The sequence below is a fragment of the Neopsephotus bourkii genome, unplaced genomic scaffold (assembly GCF_033783945.1).
Source record: "Neopsephotus bourkii isolate Nb327-2 ecotype Australia unplaced genomic scaffold, CSIRO-AGI_Nbou_v1 NB_1139, whole genome shotgun sequence".
Classification (NCBI taxonomy): domain Eukaryota; kingdom Metazoa; phylum Chordata; class Aves; order Psittaciformes; family Psittacidae; genus Neopsephotus; species Neopsephotus bourkii.
Window position 1 is genome coordinate 2,435,991 of NW_026901625.1, and position 6,000 is coordinate 2,441,990.

Here is a 6,000-nt window from a genome sequence, read left to right on the forward strand (position 1 = left end):
AATAGCGCGGCGGGAGGCAGGGGAGGCGATGACATTGTTCACGCTCCGCGTTTGCTCACTCTTTATCAGGCTGAGATCAAAATTTATTCCCAGGACGAGGCCTGCGGCCCGGCTGAGGCCCTGGGGGTTTTTAAGGGCCTAATTAAGAAAACAGGATGAAAATGGCGAAATAAGAGGGCAATTTACTTCTTGCAGAATAGGGAGATCAAATCAACTTATGAGCAATTAATGTGCACAAGGAGAGAATAAAGGGATGCCGGGATATGGTAGAGGGGCCTCATTTTAATGACATGCTCTGGTGTTGGCATAGAGGATTACTCTGAAGGTCAGATGTAGATTGAAACGACCTTGCAGATTCTTAACCCTCCTTCCAATTAACAGAACCAACTCAGAAATGCAAAAGCCCCTGGCTTGGAGCACTGTCATCCCCTGATGTTCTGAAGGGAGGGGGAGAATGGACTGATAAAGGAGAAGAGAGGACAGAAGGAGGTTCCCTTTGCTTGAACAGCGGCTGCTGGAGCTGGGAGCCGGGGCAGGCGGGAGAAGGGCTCTTAATTACAGTCTGAGCCACCCACGGACAGGGAAAAAGCGGTGTTTGGGCTTCAAGTGGGATATAAAAGGGAGGGCGGGTGTGCTGGAGCTGCGGTGGATGGATGGATGGATGGATGGATGGATGGATGGATGGATGGATGGATGGATGCACGCACGCACGGAGCAGTGGGATGGGTACCGGGCAGCGCGTTGCAGTCATCGCACAGGGGGAGTTTTGGGGTATTATTTGGTGTGTGTCCCCCTCCTCCATCACCGGGTTAGGCCCGGGGACCGGCGGGGCTGCACCGGGGCTGAGCGGCCACCAGGGAGAGCCAGACGGTTGCCGGAGCGAGCGGGGCTCCGCCGGGGCCGCGTCCACCCCGCCTCGCGGTGTCCCCGGTGCCGTCGGAGCGCAGGGAAGCGCATCCCGCCCGTGGGAACCGCTGCAAGGACCGGGCGGTCCCGGGGCTGCTGCCGGGGTTCGCCGGTCCCCAGCACTCAGAGCATCCCCCGGGATCGCTGCCCCCCCGTAAGCGAGAGCATCTCTCCCGGTACCCCCCTCCGGGCCGCGGCACCGTCCCCTCTTTGAAGCAGCTTTGACTTCGACCTGCGTGAAGTGGCAGCAAAAGATGGGAAAAGGGAGAAGCCCTGGATGAGGCTGGAGAAGTGCAGGGGGGGTGAGCACCAGCACCCAAGTGGGATGGGGCCAGAACCCACTGATGGGCTGAGCCGTGGTACCACGAGGATGCAGCCGCATCCCCTTGGTCTGCCCTATGGAAAGGTTTTAGTGATGGGTTGAGTTCATTGATTCTATTATCAGACTGGACCTGTATGGGTGCAAAGGTATGTGTAGAGAGAGTTGTGATCTCCACAGCACCATCCTTTAGTACCACTGCACAGATCTGTCTCCAGTCCCCTTCTCAAGTGATTTGGGCTCTCCAGGATCAAGGCATCCCCTGTATGGCTCCATGGCATCCCTGAGGTGGGACCAACCGGTCCTGTAGTCTGGCAGAGCCCCCCACTGCGGTGCTGGGCTCTTGCTGAGTTTTCCTTCTCCTCCCCATGTCTCATTTCCTTCCTGGCTCTCATGAGCTCCTTCTGTGTTTTGAGCCCTTCTGGTCCTGCTGTTCTGTCCCCATCTGAAGCCCCACTCTTCTGTTGTTGTGGCAACGGTTGGGATGAGGTCAGGAGGGAGGGATGGCTTTTTCAGGTGGGGGAATAGGCAGCGGGGCCACCTTGGCTTGAGAAATCAAAGCAGATCTCTGCAAGTAAATCTTTGCATGCAATAAAGAGGGAGAGACTGGAAAACCTCTGATGCCTGTCCAGAAATAGCTTCCATGGAGAAGGGGCCAGGCTGGTCCCTGGGTGAGTCCCTGGCTCGGAAGGGTTATTCCCTGGATGTGTTTGGCCTGTTGTTTTTCCACCATCAGCTTTGTAAAGCCTTGGGGTAAGGGACCCCTTTGGGCTGTGCATGGAGCCTCTCCAGCCAGTTTGGTGTCTGGTTTTGGGTGCTATAAAGCAAAGGAACAGGAGAGCTGGGGCTGAAGAGTGGTTGGGGTTGTAAGAGGGGTACAGATATGGTGGGAAAAGCCCTGGGAGGAGGAAAAAGAAGGGCAGAAGGACATGGAGAAGATTCATGACTTGGTTTCCTCACCAAGCAGGGGCTGGCTCAGGGAAGGTGACCTGGCCCTTGCCAGCGGTACTGCTGGCAGCTCACATGAAGCAGTGATGCTGGAGCAGGCCCCCTTCCTTGGAGGATGCAATTCCTCAGGCTTGAGCTCCACAGAGCAGATCCCTGGCTCCAGCCCCATGGGTTGGATTCGGCTGGAATGAGAGACAACGGGTAGAGCAGCAGGAATTTGCATCCCCAAGTCTCCACTGGAGCCATATGGCCCCACTCTACCGGCCCTGGCAAAGCTGGGAATTCTGCCAGGGGAGCTTGGCCTGGGATTCCCCATAGACTTAACAGCAGCAGCTCAGCTGGATTTTCCATGTCTGATGCTGGCTTTACAGTGCTGGATGCTGGAGCAGTTGCTGGCTGGATTGGCCTTGCTGAGCTCAGAGCATTACAGCAACCAGAAAGGGGGACCTGGGATGCGAAGAGCAGTGGATGCAGCAATGGAACTGCAGGGAGCAGCAGTCCTGGAGCACATGGAAGCGCTGGGACCCAAAGGAGGGCTGAGCCAAGCAATGCTCCATTTGTCTCGGTGTTCAGAAATCCCTTTGGAAAACCGGTTCTGCCACACAGACACCCCAAGGAGGTTGTGATGGATGCGCTGGGATTCCTTCTCCCACCACGCTGCACCCTAAGGTGCTTGGCAGCTGCTTTCCCAGGAAAACCACCCCAATCCTGGGATTCTTCCTCCAATCTGGGAGCCAGTGACCACGGGGACCTTGGCAAGGAGGAATTCCTCATCCTAAGCCCCTTGATGGTCCCGCTGTGGGTTTGCCCATCTCCCATGCTACAATGGAGTTCTTTTCCCTCTTCCCCCTCCCCACTCCAGAGCTGGTTTAATCAGCTCATAGTTTTCATTTCATGCCTTCCTCTGTCTCCCTTTTTGAGGGGGCAGTGGAATTTATACAATATTTAAGCAGCAGAGTGGAGTCCTGGAAGATATTATTAATGTAAAAGGGACAGGCTGGAAATGCACTTGAACCTGGTTACAATTAGAGGGTGATTTTTCTAAAGGTCAATGAATTCAGATAATATCCACAGGGGGGAAAAGAAATTTAATACCTTTTTAGTGAATTAATTAATTATAATATTATATCGGCTTGGGGTTCTTTTCCAGAGTGATTAAGGGAACGATCTGTCTTCGGAGAGGCTGGGGGAAGTCAATGAGCGAAGGAAAGACTGACAGAGGAAAGGGAGAGAAGGGGGAGAGTTTAATGGGAGAATAATGGAGCCTTTTTTTCCCTTTAGAAACTTACTGTATTTCCAGGCCACATGATCCCAGCCTGCCAGGTCCGGACCCTTTCCATGCAGTCTCTCCAAAGGCCGTTGCAGGGATTCGTTTGCATTTCTACCTTTCCAAAGTGCCTTTGGATGCTTTAGCATCTCGAATGGGCAGATAGGCACTCCATGGCAGCCCCATCCCTGGTACCACCAGCACCACGCTCCAGGGCTGGCAAAGGGGTTTTTGCCTGGTCTATGTGTGGGACTATCTATGTGTGGGTCAATCTATGGGACACAGGGTCCCCAGGAGCCACTGAATGCTGTGGCCTTGGCACAATGCTGCTCCTGGCCCTGGGGAGCTCTCAGCCGTGCTGGTTTCTCTGCAGCCTGAGCTGAGGCTGGAATTTACACTCTCTGCTAATCCAGGCAGCCCCAGAAATTAATTACAGCCTTGTACATTAAAAATTAACATAACCTTTCTGGATATATGTTCTTATAGCACAGGAGTGGGCCGGAGTCCCTCAGCCCCCTCTAATTGGAGCTGCTTCCCTTCTAATTCTCCCCCCTCCCTCATTTTTTAAGGATGTGGATGTTTGAACTCATTAATCACGGAGCTGGTGAGGTTGAAGAGGGTTTGTAATTGCGTTTGGTCCTGCCTGAGTTTGCAGGGAAGGGGAAGAGGAGGTGTCTGTCCTTCGCTGGGGAGGTTTAAGTGAGCACCCATGGGCTGGGGTGGGAGCGAAGAGATGCCCGTGCTCACCTCCTGGTGTGGGTAGGGTACCAAAACCCAGGGAGGTTATTAAAGGTTTGGCTGAAGGAGAGATGGGCTGAAAGGTCTTTTCCAACCTCCTATGTGGATGTGGGTCCAACAGTTCCAGAATAAAAGCCACTGTGTTGTGGGATGCTATGGCACGTTTCCACTCTTCTGCTGAGCCCCAGGCTGCAAACATCCTGTCCTGACAGGTCCAGGATGTGAAACCGGAGAGCTGAGGGGTGACTTGGGCTGAGCTGACCCCATAGGTTGTGGATTGAGTGTTCCCGCTGCTCTGCTTGTTTGGTGAGTGGTGGCAGATGCAGTGTTGGTAATGGGATTGCTTGAGACAGTTTGTGTCTACCACTGATGTGCGCCGTGGGCATGAAGAGCATCCTCAGGCAGGGATTTGCTCCCTGCTGCTGCAGCACCACATCCCTGGGCTCCTGCACCTCCAAACCTCACTTCCTAGTGGAAAGCTAAGGCTGGAACCTTCCACCCAACCTGTGGAGATCTCCCAGCAGAACCCTGGTTGATGCTGCTGTGTCAGGGCAGCCCCTGGGGATGGGGATTGAAACGCGGTGATGCTGGGCTGTGCTGGTGGCTCAGAATATGATGTCTGCTGTATCCCTGCTGTATCCCTGTTGTATCCCTGCTGTATCCTCATAGCCCCAGTTCCCCTGGGGAAGCACTCATCCTCCAGAAAGCTCCCTCCTCCTCCATTGCCTCCAGCGGGGCAGAGCACTTGCCAAGCCCTTGGGCGCATCACCTATTCCCTCCTTCCCCATCTCTCCTTCAAACCCCACCATCTTCTATCAAAGCAGCCCTTTCATTTCCCTTTCTTCCCCCCCCTTTGAGCACCACCAACCTCCCTCCCACCACCTCCACCTCCCCGAGCCAGGCAGCGGCTGCTGGGGAGCGCCAGCTCGCTCCCATTGTGCTATCTTTGGGTCCTAAATTAAAATTTATGACATCTTGAAATGAGCAGTGAGGGTAATTTTGCTTCTGAGCGAAGATGCTAATGAGTCCCCTTAATGGCGTGAATAAGGAGTTGACGGGTCGTGTGTCACTTTGCGCAGCCCGTGCTGGTGGTGTAATGGCCGCAGTAAGTGTCTGTAATTATACCCTGTCTCGCTGTATTTTGGCAGCCGTTGTGGGAGAGCAGGAGGCTCAGCCACGTACAAGGCAGGGGGGAGGGAAAAAGGAAAGAGGGGGGGAAAAAAACCCCATCATCTCCTGTGCTTCCTTAGTGTTCCCTGGGTGCCGGGTCCCTCTGATCATACAGCTCCGGAGCGGGGCATTGCTGGGCTCAGCCCCAGCTGCTTTGGGATCGAGATGCTCCATCCCCTTTTCCTTCTCTTTAAAACAAGGGGATAAATGCACACATTGGAGGCAGGCTGCTGGCTGTGCCCAGGGTGGGATGGCAAAGGCCGGTTGGACCTGAGTGCATGGGGTCACATAGGATCTGAGTGAGGTTTTGCTCAGTTGCAGCTCTTGGAGGCTTGGGCCTTGCTTCCAAAAGCACAACTCAGTTTTCTGAAGGGTTTTACCTGCCCAAGGAGATCAGGTTTTAACTCTCTCATTCAAGGAGGTTGTGGCTGCCCCATCCCTGAGTGTTCAAGGCCAGTTTGGACGGGGCTTGGAGCTGGATGGAGGATGGAGCTTGGTGGGCGCTAGAGCTGGATGAGCTTTAAGGTCCCTTCCAACCCAAACCATCCCATGGTTCTATGACTCTGTTGATGGGAAGGTGCCCAGGGTGAGGGCACGGAGTGGCTCCCAGGGTGTATGGAGGCTGTTTCCCCTCCCAGCTGCTGTCATGGCA